At 34.0% G+C, this 23,708-nt stretch overlaps 1 protein-coding gene across 10 annotated transcripts in view; it reads left to right on the top strand.

The window, feature by feature from the left end:
* LOC138705137 (KIF-binding protein) overlaps nt 1–23,708 on the top strand; it is a 92,063-nt gene that overhangs the window by 51,309 nt on the left and 17,046 nt on the right. Inside the window, exons 9-10 of one of the 10 annotated variants that reach the window (XR_011333638.1) lie at nt 10,496–10,654; nt 13,155–13,278. The exons of 6 other annotated variants lie outside the window; for them this stretch is intronic. The gene's annotated coding sequence lies outside the window, so the exon portion shown is untranslated. Of the gene's footprint in view, nt 1–3,050; nt 3,480–6,189; nt 6,325–10,495; nt 10,655–13,154; nt 13,279–23,708 lie in introns of those variants that run through there. 3 more of the 10 variants (XR_011333637.1, XM_069833798.1, XM_069833796.1) reach the window with 3 other exon arrangements.

The raw sequence follows: 23,708 nt of genomic DNA, 5'->3' as shown, positions 1-23,708 counted from the left end.
GTGCTTGGAGATAGAGCTCCATGCTTTTTTGACTTTGGCACTAGAATGACGTAGTGTGATCAGCATCATGCTCCAATTGCCTTTTACCCCCGGGAAAAACTCATTACTCAATTTGATAGCATATACAAATAATTAAATAGATAAATAAGTACATAAATACATACAGTGAGTGAATAAGTGAAAAACAAGTCAAGAAGTAAATAAATAAATAAATAAATAATTAAAATGAATAAAATAAACATTTATGAAGTATTTTATTTTGAGAGTTACCTTCAATTTAGGTAGATTAAATACGATGAATTTATGTAGCTCTGTGCTTAATTCAACAGGGTTGTTAGAAATGTCAATTATTTTTAGATCTTTACAGTTCTGTACATAATGTAGGTCGTCGGAATCATGTATGTGGTTATGGGATGCATAGAATTCCACAAGAGCTTCACAGTTTTCGATTCCCATTAAATCTGTTATCCAGTTTTTCGAAACATTTAATACCTTCAAATAAACACAGTTGCAGTAACAAAATATTTCATTGTGCTAATGTACTTTTCATATTAAGTATTAATAAACTTATATTCAATAAAATAAAATATACTGAAATAGTACTATAGAAACAAATATGCAAACTATGTACTATGAATCAGATGCTGAAAAAACGTACGACTTTAAATACATATGAGACTTAAAATTTAAAATATTTATCGTGTCTGTAATTTTGTGCAATTATAGAGTCTAAGTGTTAAGAAAAGTAGGAAAAACAATAAAAAAAAATTGCTTATCGTTGAAAAAATGGAATTGTGAAAGAACTGGAGACAATGCTCATTCTAAATACCTTATAGGGTGATTCAAAAGGTTGTGCTCTAGTGATGAGTTGTTCGTGAATAAACTGACTCTTTTGAACAACTCTCTCCTTTGAGATGGTAATAGCTAGCTTGCTCATTGAGAGCTGATTGTTCGCGAGACATTTCCAGCTTCTTCAGCCTCGCGACTTTGAAATAGCACACAGCTCGTGTCATGACTTCAGCTCGAATAACCAGTGTTATTTATTGCATGATCACGTGACATCTGTAGAAACTTTGAGAAAGACAGAGAAGGAATAAACTTGGAGAGTCTACACCATATGCCGATATGTCTTGTAAATGAGGCTTTTAATATGCCCATAAAAGAAGTAGTCATGAGACATCAAATCAGGAAAGTGGGTTGGCCATTAGACCTTCTTTTCTAATTTATTGCCCGGAATATGAAAGATTTAGTAGCCTACAGTCTTGTACGTCAAGAGTAAAGTATGTGCTGTTGCTTTCATATTGCTGATACATGATAAGTGGCACAGCTTGTAATAGCTCTGGATACAAGTTATTGCAAAAAGTTGTTGTAAATATCCCCATTCAAAGGTGGCGGCAGGAGGTAAGATGCTAACTATGATTACATCCACAATAAGTTCTAACATTTCAAGTTTGTACTGGGTATTACTTTGGAGACAAGTTCCTGTTAGAAAAATGTAATATTTGAACCCCTCAGTAAGCTCCTTCAGTTAGATCACAACCTTTTGAATCATACAGTAGAATATTATGGAAACAACGCTACTGTGAGGAAGAATTCGATACTACTTTCAAAATTAATTTTTATCCTTTATACCACATAGTCACAAGAGTCAACAGAACTCCATAATGTTTTTTGGACAGAGAGCAAAAGGAGCTGACCTTCGTCCTAATACATGAAGTCAGTAGAGAGAGGTATGGTGTGGTATGGATTAGTGGGATGGAGGATGGGAAAAGGCTACATGCACTTAGGCCACTGGTACCATTATGCTACCTCCGAATTTCGACGAGGGGGAGAAATGAGCGACAAATTTTGCCTGAAGCCCTCTATCGGCGACAGAATTATTTTACAGTCCATAAAACTACGACATGTGCCTCCCAACTTTACTTCTTCCCAGAAGAAGCCATGCCAAAGATTTTATTATGCTAAGTCCAAGCCACTGCCTTTGGCTGGTTTTGAACCCACATACCTTGAATCCTGCTGGATTTTGATCACTAGACCACTGGAGACAAGTCAATAGTGAGTGCCCTGCTGTGCGTCCCCCCAGTCCCCAGTTAACATTTTTTGGCAGAATGTTTCTTTAGTTTTTAATTCCCATGCTGCATAGAATATAAGTATAATATATCTTAACAAAACAACTGTTGTTAGCCCAACTCTGGTTGCTACATGAGCATTTGGCTAAAAATCAAATTTAAATGACAATCATACCAAAGTGGAAGTGATTGCAAGTGTACTTTGTAGAGAAAATATTTGTCAGATCTGTACCTCAGTTATGATGGAATAATTACTGTCATGTATTTGTAAAGTCAGTGGATTTCTAATCCTATTCGAATTTATTATTATCCCTTAAAAGACCCTAAACCTTTCCTTGAATGCAGGTATTTTCGCCAAACAATTTACCTTTTTCTAAAATAAAATTAAAACATGTAGTTCTTTTCAGTACAACAGACAGTTGAACGTAATAGTGCTGGGAAGTATTAAAGCAAGTATGGACATTCTTTTCAAAGAAACTAGATTTTGTTACACACCAAAAGAAAGTTCCAAGTCTTAAGAAAACATGTGTTGTCACTTCAATTTGGTATTTCATTCTCCTCAAAGGTTATAACAGGAAAAATCCAATTCAGCACTAGACTCAGCAAAATACCGAGTATGCGACCACCTGAACGACTGAATATAGCAACCTATCCTGGGATAATAGTAATGCACATTTTACATTGTAATGCAGTAGCACTTTTATATGGGCGTTTTGTCACGCTTTATTTATGTTTCAAGAAATTGGTTGTTATTGTAATATATTAGAATTTTTTGTATATAAAATAATAGGAAATGCGCTCTAGTTAGTGTTTACTTATAAAATTATATTTTTCACGAAAGAATTAGGTGAGGAATGTCTGTACCAGTGACGGTGCGCCCATAAGGGCTGCTGGGCTACAGCCTTATGTATAGTAAGCCATTCCTGAAAGATATGTCTGTGTATTGAATATATTATTTATTTCTCTTGTCTTTGTCTTCAGCAAAATGCCGGTAGATACTTTTGTCAAGCTATATGTAGCACACTGCTGGCAGATACTGTTGTCGAGCTATATGTAGCAGCTCGGGCTGTGTCCACATATGTGCTTGTAAGCAGACTGCTGTTTGAGACCGGTGGAGTGGGTGTATTGGTGTTGTGAATGTGAATAGTTTTGGACTGCAGGCAATGCAGACTATATGGCAATGCAGGTAGTGATTTCACATTTTTTCGTGGTGTGTTGTGTTTTTTTTATTGTGACAAGAACATTATTTTTCAGCGAATGTGCTGTCATTATTGCAATTTTAAAACTGTGCAGTGTGCTTATTTAAACTGTTTCAGTTTTAAGACGAATATGAATAAGAACAGTGTTAAATATCTGCAAAATATCAGTTTTTCATCACTGTCATTTGCAGAGAAGAGTGAAATAAAGAGTTTAGGTCATGACACTCCTGACTTAGTTACTTCTCAGATATCATCAAGCAGAAATCAGATTTATTCTAGAAAATTTAATCCTTCTATTTATTGTAAGCATAAATGGTTGTGTGGCTGTCCTGAAAAAAGTGCGCTATTTTGCTTTTGCCTGTTTATTATTTTGAGGTGATGCAACTTGGACAAAAGCAAGGGTAATTGATTTAAAATATTTAGCCGAGAAAGCTAAAAAACACGAAGATTCCGCAAAACTTATTAATATGTCATTTATTTGGTTGTGTTAGGGAAAGTAAACATCGCAAATCAGCTAAGTGACGCTAACAGACAGCAAACAAACATAATGAGGAAATGAGACAAAATCGAGAAATTCTCTCGAAAATTATAAACTGTATAAAGTTTTGCGGGAAATTTGAACTTTCATTACTGGCCATGACGAAACCTCAATCCTGGTGTATTTCGAGGATTATTGGAATTTGCTGGAAAGTTAGATGAGTCTCTCAAAAACATTTTTTTTTAACTCAAAATGTTTACAGCAACTTCCAAGATAATCCAAAATGAACTTCTTCAACTTGGGGGTTGTTTAACCCAAAAGCCCAAAATGCTGAAGTATTAGTGGAATGTATTTTAGAGCAGTTGAATATTGAATATTGGTAATATTCACAAGTTTGTATTTTTTTCAGTAGTATTGTCTACCTGCATTTTTTTCTAAGTCGCTGTCACGATTAGCTGTGCTGGATAGTATGTCTAGACGAATACCTGGAGGATCAAACACACGATGGAATTTTCTTACCTGATTAGTTAATACTATTTTTAATGTAAGGAGAGTTTAATAGAATGCTTTGAGAAACTTGAAATTGAAAGAAATCATTCCACTGTACAAGGAGGTACAGTGATTCTTCGTGTGTAGAATGATCAGGACTTCAGCTTTTGGCTAGAATTTTTTCATCATATCATGTCTCATGTGGATATTTTGTATAACCAGCTGCAGCATCGTAATGCAAATTCCACCAATATCTACAGTGCAGTAAATTCATTCCTTGAAGCAATCATGAAATAAAGAAACAAACTTCTTTCTGTTACTCATCAACAAGAAACTTCTCCCATGAAGGAAAGGAAAAGTAAGTTGCAAAATCTTGTCTCTGTGAAAGAGGTGTGTGTGATATCATTTCTTGTGAGATGAAAGAAGATTTGGTTTCAATAAGAATTTGTCTGTAGCAAAATTGTTAAATTTCTCTCTTTTTAAAGACAATATAAACTACATACAATTTTCTTCAGATGAACAAGAAACCATTGAAGCTTATTCTTTCTTGTGTAAAGAATGTCTGAAAACTGAACTATCTGTCTTGTGCGAGAGTCAAGAATTCCATAATATTTCTGGTCTTATGAACATACACGAAATCATGTTGGATACAGGAATTGGTGGTTCCTACATAGAAGTGTTCACTCTCCTCAAAATAATTCTTACTACTCCCATAACTACTGCTCAGCCTGAGAGGTGTTTTTCTATACTGAAAAAAGAGTGAAGTACAATGACACAAGACCATCTTGCTGCTTTGACAGTGTTAAGCGTAGAAAAAGTGATGATTGAAAATATTGTTAATTTCAATGATAAAGTGATTAATGAATCTTCTAGCCGCAAAGAAAGAAGGCTAGACTTCGTGTTCAAATAAAATTGTGAATCGAACAGTGAAATGTTATCTCCAATAAAATTAATAACAAAAACCAATATAGTATTTTTAAATTAAATTTTATAGTTTATAGTGTTTCAAAATTTTAATTATAAACAAACATAAATATCAATGACGACAACAAGAGCAACAGAACAAAAAAGGACTGAATCAGTGGTTGGTTATGGCTTCAACTTTAATACAGGTAAAATGTATTAATATAATTAATTTTCACTGTGGTACTGGTACGTAAGACATAATGCTGTGTACTGAAAATTTTAGTGGAGCCCGACCAAGCTAAAATTTCACGAGCCACCACTGGTCTAGACTAGAATTTTTTGAAACTAAAAAATGTAATTATAGTATTGATAAAATACATACCTTCAAAGTAGGAAATCTTGAGCCACAAAATGCCTTCAGATTTGTTAGATAGTTGCAACTGAGGTCTAATTTCACAAGATGCCTCAAATGATGCAAGCTTGAACCTGGATCTTGTATAACATTTTGGGAAATTGATAGCTCTTTCAGTAGCACACAGTTTTCTAAAAAACTTAAATCATCCAGCAAGTTTTTGGAAAAGTCTGCCCATAATGTGTTTGCTACATGTTTTGAAGCTTTTATGCTTACGATTTGTTTTTCTGATAGAGAAATCCATTTTGAGCAGTCCACAGTCATATTTACATCTTCGTATTTTTCTGAATGCCCTTGAGTTACTGCCTTGTTACAGATATCCACCTTCCATTTTAGATTTGTTTTTTCGTTTAATAAAGTGAGAGGAATTGTTTTGTCTTTTACAAATGAGTGATATGACTGCAGATCTATAACTAGTTTGTTAGGAAGAAATGAAACACCAATATCAATTTCATTTATGATTTGTACATTTGGAAGATATCGATGTGCTAGCACTAATACATGATCTGTATCAGTAATATCAAAAGGATTATCTTTTATATTAAGATTTTGAAGTTTAGGAAAATTTTGTTGGACACTTTTCATAGTTCTTACGAAACTTTGTAGTTTATTCCAAGATATGTTCAATGTTACCAGGTTTGGAAGACCCTGAAAACAAGAAAACACTCTACTGTTGAAAACAGTTTTCACCTAGAAGTTATTTGAAAATGATTTCAACAATATATTAATTAGTTGAAGAAAATTAACTTGAGGACATTAAGGTAAACAAATGATTACGTGTGGTTAGATAAAAACTTGTTTGTTTTTGGGAACAGTGATGATACTTTTCATTTTTATTTTTCCATAATGTTATTTGGAATATGAATAATTATAATAATCATGGAAAAAGGATCTGTTTCTAGATTGCTATGTAAATACAGTAAAACCTCTGTTGACTGAATCTCTGCAACCGAAAACTGGTTTAGCTGAAACATATGTCGTGTGACAGAATTTTTATGAAGAAACTTTAAAATTTATGAAATACAAAATTTACGTATGATAAATGGTATACTCATATTATAATTGTATTATTTTTAATTTCGACACTTCATGGTCAAAATATAAGGGCAAAGCAAAAGCAGTTTTGAAGACAAGTATCAGTAGTTGTTGCCCCCAAGCAGGTCAGAGGAATATGTGCAAGGTCAACAACACGTCCTATTGTTTACACGAGCCAGCTAAACCCATCCCTAGCACAGCAGGCATGCCGACTTTGCTGCTAGAAAGGTATGTGAACGAAAAAGCCAAAAGAAATTTTCGTACTTTTTCTCAAAGAAATGGTGAAGAATCAATATTTATATTTAGTAATACTGTATGCATTGTATCAGTTTTGTTCTAATACAGTAGTGCTTTGTTGTACACAACTTACGAGTTAGTTTCTAACCTTTTAACTCTAAAAAGGCTATGTATTTATTATACGAAATTTGGCTTATCTGAAAGAGGATCAGCCTCTTATATTTCTGTTAACAGAAGTTCTACTGTGGTACATGTTTTGAAATCTCTAAACATGTTTCTTTTTTCAGAAGTCTTGAAGGTAGTTTGTTTTGGATACGAGATTATCATTTGAAATCTGATAAGATTCACAAATACAGTGCATCTGATGAGAAGGCATATGTCACTGTTGATAGTGATTGGTCTGTTGGACGGGGACATTAGGCCTGGTGGCCCCCTTGGTGCTATTTGACAGGAGTAGGCAATGTGCTGGCACTGGGTTACCCCTTTTCCCTTCCTCATCTTCATTATCATCATCATCATCATCATCATCACTCATTCCATGCACTACACTTAAATGAACACTTACCCATACACTCACCATAAAACACGACATAACTCTTCACAGATACACATCATGTACAGCATGGCCTGCCGAAGTGGTGTGCAACTAGAAAAATGGGTCACAGTCCTGCCATCTATTCACAATATTCAAAACCCAAATCACGTAAAGTGAAGTGGGTAGGCATTGATACAACACACACCACACCACACGCACTACACACCACACATACCACACCACACATTGATTTTCTAAGCTTTGTCACCTTTTCTTCCCCTCTCTCTCTCATAAAATTATTAAAACATCTGTTATATTTACCTCACATTTTTCTAAAGAAAGTATTGAATTAAAGCTGAGATTAAGATTTTTCAGATTGGGAAATGATGTAAATCCGGAAATAGCTGTCATTTTATTAAAGGACATGTCAATTGTTGTAACATTTGGTAGCTCTGGTAAGAATCCTGGAAAATATATTGATCAATATTAAATAAATCAAAGTCTACATTCTATCCCACTCAGGCAAAGAAAAAAAAAAATAGAAACTTGTAATTATTTTAACGCTACAATATTTTTACAAGAAATACAGTTGGACTCCATTGTAAAATACAATAAATAATGTTTTAATTTTTCAATCTTATGACTTACCAGTTTAATATTAACAGTTGCTAATACATGTTAAATATTAAAATAATGTATGAACGTTTTTTGCCTTTTACAGCATTATCAGAGACAATTTGCTTTTAGGATATCTAAATGATATCTAAATTACATACCATAGTGAAATTTTTGTTTACTCTTATAGTAAACGATCAAATTGGTGTTATAATAATAAGTAATAATGACTCACGAATTTTATGTATTGTACTTGAGTGTAAAAATTTTCGAGTTATAAATAAATCTACATTTGGATACCATAACTAATTATGTTCTATTTAGCACTGAAATACGTAAACTCATTTTACAATGGTTTCACGTTACATATGTATTTTAAATTATCACAATTTTAAATTCAAATACATTTATGAAACTTTGTGTTTAAATATATGATATTGTGTTTGTAATATATAGCTCAATTTATGTAAAGCTATGTTGATATAATTTATATCTTCATTTTATATTTGTCATAATTCATAAAATAATTAATCATTCGTAATATTATGTTAATGTTGTGGTGTCTGTTGAGATGTATAATGATTCTACATAATATAAAATGAAATTTGCTCCTCTGTTTGTTGTTTTTAATCCTATTTTGTGCTTGATGAAATTGATGTGCTATTAAGTCGTTCTTGAATAATCTGCAAAATATATGTTTATTTTAGACTAGCCGTACCCGTGCGCTCCGCTGCACCTGTTAGAAATAAATATAAAGTAATTACATAATTAAAATAGGACGTTTGATCCAGGGAACAGTCGTGTTTGTTAGAAGGATAAATCGTTTAATATGTTACTTAATTGAAATTGTATTTAAATAATTAAATTGCGATCATTTTGGTCCAGAGAGCACTCATTTGGTGCAATGACAATTCCTTTAACATGTTTCTTATTTGTTATTACACGCAATAGTTTAATGAAGATTGACATATCATTTAGTTTTAATGTGTAAACTTTATATTACTTGCTATATGGTTCCATTGAATTATGGTAATAACTTAATTTTAACCCTTGTTTTCTATGTCTTCAGTAAATGGCGCTTGGCCCACTATGGTTCTGAAACCTTCAAATAACTTAAATAGTGATATAGCATAAACAGTGATATGTAATTATATTTCTTTCTTTCGAAAATGTAAGAATTCACGATCTCCTATGTACCATTGCCATGGAATGAATAAATGTGTTTTTTCTTCCTACTAAAAAATTTTATATTTTGCACATGGGAATTACTGCAGGAACAACAACGCTACAATCTGAGGCGGCGGTGAAAACGTATTGTATTGTTATTTTAAAAGTCTATCAGACCTACCAAATTTTGCATAGAATGAAACTTATCGGAAGTCATTTTTAAAGAAACTTTTGTTATGTAACATTTTTCACAAAAAAAGCAATAATAAGCGAGATATTTCGATTTAATTCAGGGCCCATTAAATGAAGTATTTTGAATGCCATATAGCCTAAAATCTAAATTACAACGAACTTAATTTATATTTCAATTTTCATCGAAATCCATTCAGCCATTATTGCGTGAAAAGGTAACAAACATCCAGACAGACAGACATACAAACAAAAATGTCAAAAAAGCGATTTTCGGTCTCAGGATGAATAATTATACATGTTAACACCAATTATTTTTGGAAAAGCGAAAATTACCAGAAAATTTTCGGCTACATATTTATTATTAGTATATATTATACAGAGTGATTTATATAGAACTGACACATTTCTTTCATTAATTGTTTCAAAACGAATTGTGCTAGCGACAACTTATTATACCTAAAATGTAGAGGAATTTTGGGAGATTATTTACCTCTATAGCAAATGTTGTCCGGCGTTGTCAAATCCGGAGATCTCGGTGGCCACAGGTTCCTGGAAATTATTCGGTCGTCACATAACCGGATAAATTGAACCATGCTTCATCTGTGAACCATGTGATGGAAAATATGGCAGGATTTTGCACAATGAACGTCTGAAACCAACGACAATAATTCAATCTTTTATCCTTATCTGGTTCCTGTAGCTGATGAACAACCGTAACCCTATATGGCTTTAGGCTCTCTGACACATTGAGTAGGTGTACCCTGTCTCCTGCGATAACCATCGTAATGATTTTTTTGGGTGACTGCTCCAGTCGTGCTCTTATGTCAACAACAACCATGGGAAGCCTAGATGAACGATGCTTGCCCTTTTCACTCACCAGAGATCCAGTTCTTTCCAATTTGTTTACCAGTCCCAGTATTGTGTTTCTTTTGGGAGGATTGTGAACACCAAATTCTCTCTGGTATGCCCTTTGAGTAGCTGTAATTGAATTCGTAATCCAGTATTGCTTCACAAGGAAGAGTCGTTGATTTAATGTGTACTGCATTTTCACGTTGACACAAAATGTCGAAAACAGCTGCCAACAATAGGAATAAAACATAAACATCTGCACATCTAGTGACAAGGAATCGAAACTCCAGAACATTCTGCTGTTGTTTTCAGGCGTTCATTGTGCAAAATCCTGCCATATTGTCCATCACATGGTTCACAGATGAAGCATGGTTCCATTTATCCGGTTATGTGACGACCGAATAATTTCCAGGAACCTGTGGCCACCGAGATCTCCGGATTTGACAACGCCGGACAACATTTGCTGTAGAGGTAAATAATCTCCCAAAATTCCTCTACATTTTAGGTATAATAAGTTGTCGCTAGCACAATTCGTTTTGAAACAATTAATGAAAGAAATGTGTCAGTTCTATATAAATCACTCTGTATTATATTATATTATATTATATTATATTATATTATATTATATTACATTATATAAAAAGTGCGTTGATAACGGATTTACTCCGATAAGAAAGTTTTTAATTTGTTGTGGGGGCTCTTGAATCTCAGAAGCAACAACTTTTACAACAGCGCAACATAATCTGCTTGGCTCATTACCCAATTTTTTTTTGCATTGCATTTATTGCATATATAGTCTATTTTATGTATTTTAACACGATTCGATTGAGCATAGTTAAAATTTGAATTATAAAATAGTGGATTGCTAAGCTAACATACTATTACTGCATGCTAAATCAATACACTCTCGTTGTTCGTTAATTCTCTGAGATTAAAATGAGTGTGTACATAAATATTATTTTAAGAAATACAGAAAACGAATGTACAAAAAAGCCTATCAAATTTTCTGTGCATAGGAAGCTATTTTAATCTTACCTGTCTTCGATTTACTAAGAAGTTATTGTAATAACATTATAGCAATATGTCCATCTAGAGAAACTACACTTTCCAATGGTGAAATAATAATTAATTATACAAATCGGTAAATTTAGCTTCCGATATTACTTCATACAAACACAGAAACATTGTCTGTAGGCTAAGTTTAATAGCTTTCGATTGTTGCTTCAGTCCTATCAAAATTTTGTAAAGAATAAAACTTATCGGAAATCATTTTTAAAGAAACTTTTGTTATGTAACATTTTTCACAAAAATCAATAATACGCGAGATATTTCGATTTATTTAATTCAGGCCCCTTTATAACCCCTCTTTTAAAGAAAGTATTTTGAATGCCATATAGCCTAAAATCTAAGTTACAACGAACTTAATTTATATTCCAATTTTCATATAAATCGGTTCAGCCATTATCACTTGAAAAGGTAACAAACATACAGACAGACATACAAACAAAAATTTAAAAAATGCGAATTTCGATTTCAGGGTGGTTAATTATATATGTTAGGACCAATTATTTTTGGAAAATTGAAAATTACCAGAAAAATTTCGGCTACAGATTTATTATTAGTATAGATTAAATTGTATGCAATATGACAAGTATAAAATGAAGATATAAATTACATCAACATAGTTTTAAATAAATTGAACTGTATATTAGAAACACAATATCATACATTTAAACACAAAGTTTGATAAATGTATTTGAATTTAAAATTGTGATAATTTAAAATACACATGTACTGTCCAAAAAACTTATCTGGGCAGCTAAAAGAGAGAGGCGCAGGGAGTAGAGGGATCGCTTCTAGTGGCAGCGAGGCAGAAGAGGGGAGGATGGTCTACGAAGCAAGTAAAATATATTTGCTTGCTTAGTGTGTTCGTTGTACTTACAGTAATTTTGCGTTCTGTGAAGACATATTTATGCAATGGCCGGTAGGAATACGAGATACAACAAGGTTATAGCGTACACAGTAAGGATAAGGAGATAATAAGGTCAGTGGTTGTTTGTTGCGATCAAGAGGCGAAAGAGAAATGTCTTACTTACTTATGGCTTTTAAGGAACCCAGAGGTTCATTGCCGCCCTCACATAAGTCCGCCATCAGTCCCTATCCTGAGCAAGATTAATCCACTCTCTACAGGAATCATATCCCACCTCCCTCAAATCCATTTTAATATTACCCTCCCATCTATGTCTCGGCTTCCCCAAAGGTCTTTTTCTCTCCGGCATCCCAGCTAACATTCTATATACATTTCTGGATTCATCCATACGTGCTACATGCCCTGCCCATCTCAAACGTCTGGATTTAATGTTCCTAATTATGTCAGGTGAAGAATACAATGTGTGCAGTTCTGCTTTGTGTAACTTTCTCTACTCTCCTGTAACTTCACCTCTGTTAGCCCCAAATATTTTCCTAAGCACCTTATTCTCAAAAACCCTTAACCTCTGTTCCTTTCAAAGTGAGAGTCCAAGTTTCACAACCATACAGAACAACCGGTACTGACTGTTTTACAAATTCTAACTTTCGGTTTTTTTGAGAGCTGACTGGATGACAAAAGCTTCTCAATCGAATAATAACAGGCATTTCCCATATTTATTCTGTGTTTAATTTCCTCCTGAGTGTGATTTATATTTGTTGCATTTGCTCCAAGATACCGATATTTGAATTTTTCCACCTTTCAATGGATAAATTTCCAGTTTTTATATTTCCATTTCGTACTATGTTCTGTTCACGAGATATAATGATATACTTTATCTTTTCGGGATTTATTTCCAAACCTATCTCTTTATTTGCTTCAAGTAAAATTCCCGTGTTTTCCCTAACAATTTATGGTTTTTCTCCTAACATATTCACATCGTCCGCATAGACAAGCAGCTAATGTAATCCGTTGATTTCCAAACTCTGTCTGTTATAACAATAGATATTAACAAGACGACCAAGAGAGCTGCCAGATATACAGGTGTGAGTCTGAGATCCATACTCACAATAAGGAAAGATGCGCAACAACATCTGAACGAGACTCTGAAATCTCCTGGGAAGAAGAGGTAGGTTAGCACAATGATATTAATTTGTCCATTTTTTAAATACTTGGGCATTCGAAAAGTAATGGCAACATAGTTACTGTTCCACACTAACGGAATATGTGTCAAGAAGGGCATGATATCATGGCTCGATAAGAAAGGCATTCCTGTTTCGTTGTCTATGAGAAAATGTGATTTGATGGACCTAATTGACCTACATAAACCAGTAGAGAAATTATACAGAGTTGACCAGCTTCTGAAACAGCATGGCCATTCAATACATCTGCTCCCACAATATATGTGTGATCTCAATTGCATAGAGCTGGCATGGTCCAAAATTAAGCAGTACGTTCGTGAAAACAATCCTGCTGGTAATCTGTCACTGAAGACAACATAGGAGATGACCACAGCAGCTGTTGACCGGGTGATGAGAGAAGACTGTCCAGGCTTCTCCAACCATGTGGTGTATTTCGAACAGGACTGACACCATTGACGAATTTATAATACGTCTAGATGACACTAGCAATGATGACGACTATGATGATGATGATGATGATGATGATAATGAAGATGCGGAAGAGGAGGAGGAAGAAGAAGAATGTGGATAATAATGACTGTGTGTGAAAGTGAAGTTTTTTGGAAACCCAACAACTACAGACTTGTGCTTCTACTTGAAAGACTTTATGTATCGCTTATCATAGCTCACAGCCAGATCGAATATTGTAATAAAATTGGAGTTGTGATCATACTGTATTGCAAACAGAAGAAGAAAAATGTAATTTATTTATGTTTGTTATTTTGTTCACCTATCATATCCAATGAAATGCACTGAAATTAAATACCGAATGATGTTTTTGTAACTGTATGTACAACTGCTGCAGTGACGTTCAGGTAGCCAGCAGATAGTTACAGGGCAGCGAGAGAGCATTAGGGGACCCAGCTGCCTAGATAAGTTGCGCGTACAATAACGTGAAACCATTGTAACAGGAGTTTTATGTATTTCAATACTAAATAGAACATAATTAGTTATCCAAATGTAGACTTATTTATAACTTGAAAATTTTTTCACTAAAGTACAATACATAAAACTCGTGAGTCATTATTACTTATTATTATAACACCAATTTAATGGTTTACTATAAGAGTAAATAATGATTTCACTATGTAATTTAGATATCGTAAAAGCAAATTGTATCTGATGATGCTGTAAAAGGTGAAAACGCTTATACATTATTTAATATTTAACATGTATTAGCAAATTTTAATATTAAATTGATGTCATAAAACTGAAAAACTAAAACATTATTTATTGTATTTAATAACTGACTGACTTAACTGAAAATCAAATATGAATTGTAAATTCCATTGTAAGATGATTATGAAGAGTCAAGTTATATCACTTCAATACAGAAATTCTATGATTAATTAAATGCCATTATGTATATACACGCACACGCACACAGTGGGTTAAAAGTCTCCTTCCTCAAACACTTTCTTACATTTAGTTACTTTCAATTTAAATTTGATTACACATTCCTTTACAGACTTTGTTTAAAATGAAGACCCTGTTTCTCGTTACACAATTCACAACATTTAGGCACTGATTTACAGATGGCAGAACATAATTGACGATTCATTGATTTTCATGAATGACTGTTTGATCATTGTCGCAATTGATGCAGATCCTGCAGTTTCTGAGCAAAAACATCATTTTTCAGGATACCCTATAGCAAAAAATTACATGGTGTCAGGTTGGATGATCTGGGTGGCCATTCTGTTATGCCGGAATTGCTAGTAATGGTCCTGTGACACCAGCTATTTCCCCCCCCCCCCCCACATTCAGCAATTTATTGATAAAGTTCCAAAACAAATATGTTTTCTGCCTTTTCGTATTTTAGTGTAAATTCAAATAATAATGCACAAATATTGTTCATGTCCAGCTGTCAAAACAATTGGGCACAGAGACATTAGTGTAGATTTTAGGAAGTCAGAGGTTATGGAAAAGTGCATGTTATTCGCTTAAAAAAGATTTTGGTGTTCTGTGTTTCTTGTAGAAATTTGCATTGTATTGGCCAAGATGCTTGATGAATGGATTTTCACTTGAATTTGCACTGTTATAAAACTTCTTAACTTGTTCACGTAATGAGTCTTTCAGAAATGTCATGTCCAAATCAAAGTGTATTTGTGCATTTGTTGTGTACCAGTCTGAATTATGTATTATTCGGAGCACTTTATTTTGAACAATTTGAAGAGGTTGAAACACTGTTTTTGGAATATAACACCAAGCTGGGGCAACATAAGTTAGGATTGGTAAAATCAGCATTTTGTAGAGCATAACTTTTCTTCTTAGACTGAAAACAGGAGATTTGAACAGGGGGTAAAGATGAGATATTCTAAGAGAGCTCTTAGTTGTTACAGATTTTATGTGCTTGTGCCATAACAACTTGTTATCAAGAGTAATACCAAGATATTTTACATGGTCACTGTATTGAATTTCATGATTGCATATTTTTATTTTGTCACGAGGCCTTTTTAAACACTTTGAGAAAATTATTGACTGACATTTTTCTGGATTTAAAGAAATACGCCATTCTTTAAGCCATTCTTCTAATAGAAGTACATGGTTTTGAACTGCAGAGACAGCATATTGAGGACTGAATTTAACACTGTATATAACTGTGTCATCAGCGTACAGAAGTGTTTTAGTTTTGAGAGTAGTCTGAATGTCTGAAGTGTAGAGACAGTACAATATAGGACCAAGTACAGAGCCTTGTGGAACTCCAGCTTCTGCTATATAAGTGGAAGATAGTTGGCCATCTATGAGGACTTGAAAAGATCTCTTTTCTAAGTAGCTAGCTAGAAGGTGAGTTAATGAGCGAGGCAGAAATTTATTAAGTTTATACAGCCGACCTAAATGCCAAACTTTATCAAATGCCTTAGAAACGTCCAAAAAGATGGCTGCAGTGTAGAATTTGTTGTTAAAGCCTTTGGTTATATCTTCTACGAGAGAGACTACATTATGAGTTACTGATCTTCCTTTTTAAAAAGCTGTTTGCCAAGGAGGAATAATGGTGTCATTCGTTTGAGGATGCTCTGTTCTAATAATTTTCCATGTGTATTCAAAAGACATATTGGTTCTTCTATTTTGACAATACATAGAGTTCTTGTTCTGTTTATGAATTGTAATGATTTGTGAATGTTTCCAAGATGAGGGAAAATATTGAGTTTTCAATGCTGAGTTGAACAACTTAGTAATATGGCATATAGCTTTCTTTGGTAGATTTTTTTAGAGCTAAGTTACTAATTTTGTCTGGTCCAGGAGATTTTGAAGATTTTAAAGTCTTAATAATTTCTTTAACTTCTGAAGGAGTTGTATGAGGAATAGTACTTGTATCATGAACTTTTAAATCTCTATTAATATTGTCAATCATGTCTTGATTTGAGATCATATAGTTCAGGTCAGCAGTTGGTTCGCTAAAATGATCCTTTAGATATTCAGCAATTGCTTCAGCTTTATCTTGTGGATTGTATTTGATGCCATTTGTAGTATGTATGAGTTGCTGTTTATTGATGTTGTTAGATGAAGTAAGTCTTTTTGTTATTTTCCAGATAGTATTCGAAGATACAGCATCCTTGACATCGGCTTCAAATTGATCTATTTTCAGTTCAAAAGCTCTTCTGTGTAATTTGTTTTTTAAATTGCTATAGATATTTTTGTCAGTTTCATTTCGAGATTTTTGCCACTTTTTCCTAGCTAAGCGTTTCTGTTTGCAAAGAGTTTGAATTTCTAGGTTCTTTGCTGTGTCTGGGTTCTTATTGTATGCAGTTTTTGCGATTTTGATAGCACTGCTAATTGTGGAGGTGTAGATGTGAACAGCTTTATCTAAGTCCTCTCTTGATTTAATGATTATATTGCCTGGCACGGAAGAGTTTACGAGTTCCCTGAAGAATTTCCAATCGACTGTTTTTCTTTTGTCATTTTTTAATATAGAAGAAGCTGGAATGTGATCTAGAACTAGAATGATTGGGTCGTGGTTTGAAGACAGAGCAGAAATTGTTTCAATGTATAGAGGTGTAATAGTAGTATTGACAAGGGCAATGTCTAATACATCCGACATATGCAGATTATTGTATGGAAAGTGAGTTGGCTGTGAAGGAGCTATTATGTTATATTTATGTAGGGAAGCATGTGCCTCAAGTTGTTTTCCTCTCGGAGTAATAATTCTTGAGTTCCATTTTGGGTTTTTACAATTGAAGTCACCAGCATGAATGTAGTTTTTTGACATTTCATGAAGCAAATCCAGATCATTGTCTAGAAGTTTCAGATTTGGAGAGTAATAGATAGCTCCTAATAGCAAGTTTGAGTTGTTTATTGGAATTTCTATGAATGTAGCTTCAAGATTTGTAAAGTTAGGTGTAGGTATATGTCGGTGATATAAAGTTGATTTAACAGCTATAGCAGTGCCACCATAATGTCCTCAAGGTCCATCTGTGCGGTATATTGTATAATTTCGGATTGTGAAACGTTGGTTGGCTGTTAGATGCGTCTCATTAATTAAAAATATGTCTATGTCAAACTCTTCAAGGAAATCAGTTAGAATATCATAATCTCTTCTTACACCATCGGCATTCCAATAGGCTAGTTTCAGAGGTTTATTCACTGCCGTTTCCAAGATCAAGGATATCTATAAGACCTTTAATTAGTATTCCGATTTTTGTCAAAGTATTATTTTCTGATTTGATTTTTGACATTATACTTTTAAACTTCTGGATATAATTCTTAATATTTTTTGTAAAGTTCCAGATGTCTTGTAAGTCTTCTATTGTTGCTAAATTGTCCCTTTGTTTGTTAAGCGTATCCTGATTGTGATTACATACTGTAGGGAGTTGGATTCCTATTTGGAAGACGCGGGAAATCTTGGTTTCTAAGAGTAAAATTATTAATGCTCTGTTCTCTTTTGTTTTGTATTCCCTGAGTATATTTTAGAAATTTTGGACAGTTCTTGAAATTAGCTGTATGTTGAGCATTGCAATTTGCGCATTTGGGTATTGCTTCAGAGACTGCATCACAATTATATGTAAAATGTGCATTACCGCATTTCACACATTTTGGTTGGACGAAATAGGTGACAGCTTCGTGTCCAAAACCTTGGCACCTGAAACATTGAATTGGGCCTTGTAAACTTTTATAATCTTCTATGTTTAGTTGCAGATTAAAAAGCCCTGTTAGAGTATGGATGTCAGGGGTTCCAGGAGTTTGATATGTAGTGATAATCCATACTGGTATAGGTAGGGACACTAATTCTCCAGAAATGTCATCTGTTATCTTTTTCTTCATTTGTTTGACACTTTGGACCGAAAATTTTTTCAAAACAAGTTCATTTAGAATTGTATCACTTGATGTTTCTACAGGTAGACCTTTCATAACTACTTTATGAACTTTAACTTGTCCATTAGGGAAGGTGTAGAATTCATAACTGTTAGCTTTCAAGTAATTACCTATGTCATTATAATCGTCATTATTAGCAGCAAAGATTTTTAAGCCCTGTGGGCAGTATTGTGCATTGATTTCTTCTCGTAGAAATTGTTTTAGTTGTTTTGCAAAATCAAAATAATTCACTTTGGTCAATAAAATGATTGGTGGTGGTTTCTTAGGTTTGGGTTGAGAAATTGTGTTTTTTGAAACTGTACATATTGCGGGATTAATATTTATGGAGTTGTAGATTTGCCGACGCAGGGTGTAGTGTTACTGATGGTATTATAACAGTCTGTGGGCGTGGCAGTAGTTAGTATTTGAAATTTGTTATGAGTTTGGGTAGGTTTAGAATTCTTCATTGATGTTGCTATTTGTTTAGCAGCCTTTGTTTTTAATGTTTTCTTAGCTGGTGTGTATTCACCTGTTGATTTTCTGATTTTCATTTGTTTGATTGTTGAGTCATTGGAAAGAATAGATGGGTTCAGAACAAAATTATCATTATTAGTATTAGGCTGATTACTAATCTCCATATTTTCTGAATCGCAGTTTATTAATGCTTATTCACATAATGTGTTGAGATTATCATTTATTTCACAAGTGTCCAAGCTAGTAGATCTAGGATCTTGCATAGCTATCGCACAAACACAAGTTCTATAAGAGAAAGAATTAAGAAAGAAGGAAAATACTTATGTAAAAACTAAGAAACTATAAACACTAATTCACAGGAAAGAATATGCTTCACTTTAGAACACAGAACAAACAATCACATTATCTAATTCAGAAATAACAGTCACTTTATCTAGTCTAGACAAAATAAGCATTTGAATCAGACCGCCATTACAGTCAAAAGGCTATTTGTTTGTTCAAGTTATGACCTCTGTATATAAGTATGAAACATAAGAATGAATATTGAGGAAAGCAACTTTTAACCCACCTTTTATATATATAGAAAGAAGTTAAATTAAAACGCGTCATTGTAGCTGTTTATTCTCTGTTCCTCTGAGCTGTCTTAGATTCCGTAGTTTATAGAAAAAAAGCACAGTTTTGAAAACTGCTGATTTAAGAAATACCCAGTGGAAAAATTAAGTGGATATATGCAAATTTCTGGATGCTCATGTTGGTTGACATACAGTAAGGGTATGATTGGAAGACCATTTAAGTGCACCATTAAGCAACTTTTCTTATCATTTTGAAAGCTGGAAAAAGATCCAGTCAACTGATTGGGCCTGTCACAGTTACCTCTTTAACTTTGTTTCATGGTTTTTGTCAGAATTCAGACAATAGAGATGAGTTTTCCTCGCAACATAGTACAGAAAACAAGAAAAAGAGAATACAGGTTGAAAAAATAAGGAACTTTTGGGAATTGAAAAATTGTAAGTAAACTGGAAGATAACAAATTAGGTGTTTTGGATATGTTATGAGAATGGATGATAAAAGATTACCAATGGAGACATTGACATTAAAGTTACAAGACGGAGACCTCTCAGAAGACTTAGGACAAGATGGAAATATCAGGTAAAACAAGATGTGGAAAGAAAATGAACTTTATGGATGACAGTAATGAATGGGAATATATAGAATGGTCGAGAAAAATTGAAGGCTGATATCTCACACTCAATTCCTATAATTGGGACACGAAAATGGATGATGATGATACTGACCGAAATGTGTCCCAGAAAAACATATACATGGGATGGAACTTCTATAAAAGACTGCTTGATATGGCATCTGTGAATGTGATCATTTAAGTCTCAGAATATATCAGCTGTATAATACATGGCAGAAGATACTAACAAAAAGAATTGTGAATAAGCTTTCGAAACTGAATAAGATTTTAGGGATGTTAAATTAATTCCGCACTTGGAGCTGGGTTCTGAAATGCTTAGGATTAATTTAACCTCTCTCTGATCAATTTTTACGTTTTTTATTTCATACTGTAAGTTACAAAACACTAAGCAGATGTAAATACCTATGGCTCTGATACCATAACCAGAAAGCGTTAGTGTCACAAGTGTTTCAAAATTTGACTCATTGGAAGTTAAAAGCATAACTGATGCTTTATCTAGAATTGAATATGTTGGGAGTGACACTGGGCTAAGTAGTTTTGCATGTATATCACAAACCCAGCCCATTTTCTTCTTGAAAGCTTCTATGGAATCCTGAAAAGATTATGAACTCTTATCATTTTATTGTAGAAATGTTTGTAAAATTCTTAAAGGATCAGTAGCTATTTTCGGGTATCATACATATGGACCATGACTAATTCACATCTTCTTGACGTTTGTTCGTTTATTGTTGTGTGTTTCAATCTATTTCAGTTTATTTTTCACTGTATCAACATAAATATGTTTCATTAAGCCTGAAGGCATTTACTCCATATTTAATGTATCATGGTACTCTTTGTCTATGGTAATGGTTACAGGAAGAAATTAAAATAATATAAATAATTACAGAAGAAAAGGTAGTGAATTGTTAGTGTTCTGTTACGAAAATAGTAACGTTCTGTTATTTTATTAAAATTTTACACACTGTATAAATAAAGGTATTAAAGTAGTTATCATTTTGCTATAAAAGTAAGTAAATGTACTGCACAAGATTTTCTGTGTTAAAAGGAAAGATATGAACTGCCATTTTCATTGCGTTATCTATGTTCGTAAAATTCTGCTGTATTATTCGACATTTAAAATACAATTTTTAATTTCAGTATTATTCTTTGAACACTATCTGATTCTGGATTATATATGACAAATATCAAAATGGTTGGATTTATAAAATGAATTAGTGTAGTCATTAAATAAACAAGAAATAAGTTTCGGTAATATTTTTAGAATTACATTGTCATAAAGTAATATAGGGTAATTCAAAAGTCGCGCGACATAGGACATTTCCGTTATTAGTGTAAGTACAAAAAATAGTTTCAAATGTTTTAGATATTGGTACATGTAGTTCATGTGCAAAATTTTAAGAAAATCGTAAGAGCCATTTTTGAGAAAATTGCAACAAACATGTTCGCGTTTCAAGTAAAGTACCAGTTTGGTTAGGGAAAACGCATCCAAAACTGAGATGCCACATCACTTAAATTAGAAATGTGGTTTGGGTCATGCGCCGTAATTAATAAATTGTGTTTTTTGTGTTGACAGGTGAGTAAGTTGAGAGTCACAATGGCAAACTGAAACATTTTAGCACTTGAACTTTCACAACCTGTGTAATTGTTCCACAGGCACACTAATGGAGTAAGTGTTCAAATCGGTGACCATTTTGTTGACGGCATATTCATACACGGTTGAGGTAACTGCTCCGCACATTAAGTAACATTGCAGGTGTTATTTGTGCATATTCTCTCCTGATATTTTCCTGCAGTTCATCCAGTTTTTGGGACCTGTTGCTGTAAACTACACACTTGAGATGTCCCCAGATAAAAAATTCAAATGGCGTTAAATCTGGTGACTTAGGCGGCCATTCCACTGGATCCCTGCAACCGATCCAACGCCCAGGGATAACTTCATTCAGCAATTCGCGAACTGTCAATCTGAAATGTGGTGGTGTTCCATCCTGCTGAAAGAAAAACCCACGTCTTCTTTCTAAGGGCAGATCATCCAAGTAGGGCAGCCTCGAGATGCTATCTGTAAAGTGGAGCAGTAAGCTTGTTGTTCAGAACCACGGGACCGATGACAACATCCCCGTGTATGCCACACCACACATTTAATCTTGGGTCAAACTGATTATGAGCCTCTACAGCTATGTGGGGGTTCTCGGTTGCCCAGTACACAGCATTATGTCGATTCACTGTTCCGTTCAAATGGAAACAGGCCTCATCGCTCCAACAAATATCAGCTTCAAGGTTTGGCTGGTGTGTTCGTCGTTCAAGAAACCACTCACAGAATTGCACCTGCATATCTGTGTCATCCCCATGCAGTTCCTCCACAAAGTGCATATGATAGGAATGGAAATGATTGACGGATAGTATCCTGGACAGGGACGCTTGACTGGTGCCACATTCTTGCGCCACTTCCCTGGTTGACCGTAATGGACTGACTACCAGCTTAGCTAGTACACTAGCTGCGTTTGCATCCCCTGTTGCTGTACAAGGCCACCCTGAACGTTTTTTGTCGTGGATACTGCCTGCTGTCTTGAATCGTTCCATCAAATGACCAATGCTTCCGTGATGTGCGGTAGGTTGATCTGGATGCCGTCTGTGATATTCTTCTGCTGCTTCCCATAGACTCAGGCCTCCCGCATGGATGAGAACCATTTCCACCCTCTCAGGAATTGTGTACATTGTCTGTTACTACCCAGTTCACTGGTGAAACTAGCACTTACTCCTGTCTACACAAAAAACACAATTTATTAATTACGGCGCGCGACCTACACCACATTTCTAATTTAAGTTTCGTACGCTCCAGAGATGTGACATATCAGTTTTGGATGCGTTTTTCCTAAACAAACTGGTACTTTACTTGAAATGCGAACAGGTTTGTTGCAATTTTCTCAAAAATGGCTCTCACGATTTTCTTAAAATTTTGCACATGAACTACACAATATCTAAAACATTTATTTGAAACTATTTTTTGTACTTACACTAATAACGGAGACGCCCTATGTCGCGCGACTTTTGAATCACCCTGTATAATAATATAGTCTATGTACTAAATTATTTCTTCACACCTAACCTAAGCATTAGAAAGACTTTTTTTTCTACTGTAGCTTTTGTTTTAATTTTGTGTAAACTTACTTCAATTATGTATTGATACTCCACTAAAAATATTGGGACGACTGTTTTTGGTTTTGAAACCAAATATATACTGCAAGATTTCTCTTTCTTACATGCATTTTCCTTTATAGTGGTTACTGGGTCTTCCGTAGATGATTTTAATTGAATTCTGTAAGTTATAAAGCATTATGTTACTGGGATATATAAAACAACTCTACTAACATGAAACATTTCAAAGTATAATTTTATTTTTCAGAATATGTACTT

This window comes from Periplaneta americana, chromosome 8 (genome assembly GCF_040183065.1).
Source record: "Periplaneta americana isolate PAMFEO1 chromosome 8, P.americana_PAMFEO1_priV1, whole genome shotgun sequence".
Lineage (NCBI taxonomy): Eukaryota > Metazoa > Arthropoda > Insecta > Blattodea > Blattidae > Periplaneta > Periplaneta americana.
Note: the sequence above shows the minus strand (reverse complement) of the source record. Positions and strands in the feature narration are given on the sequence as shown.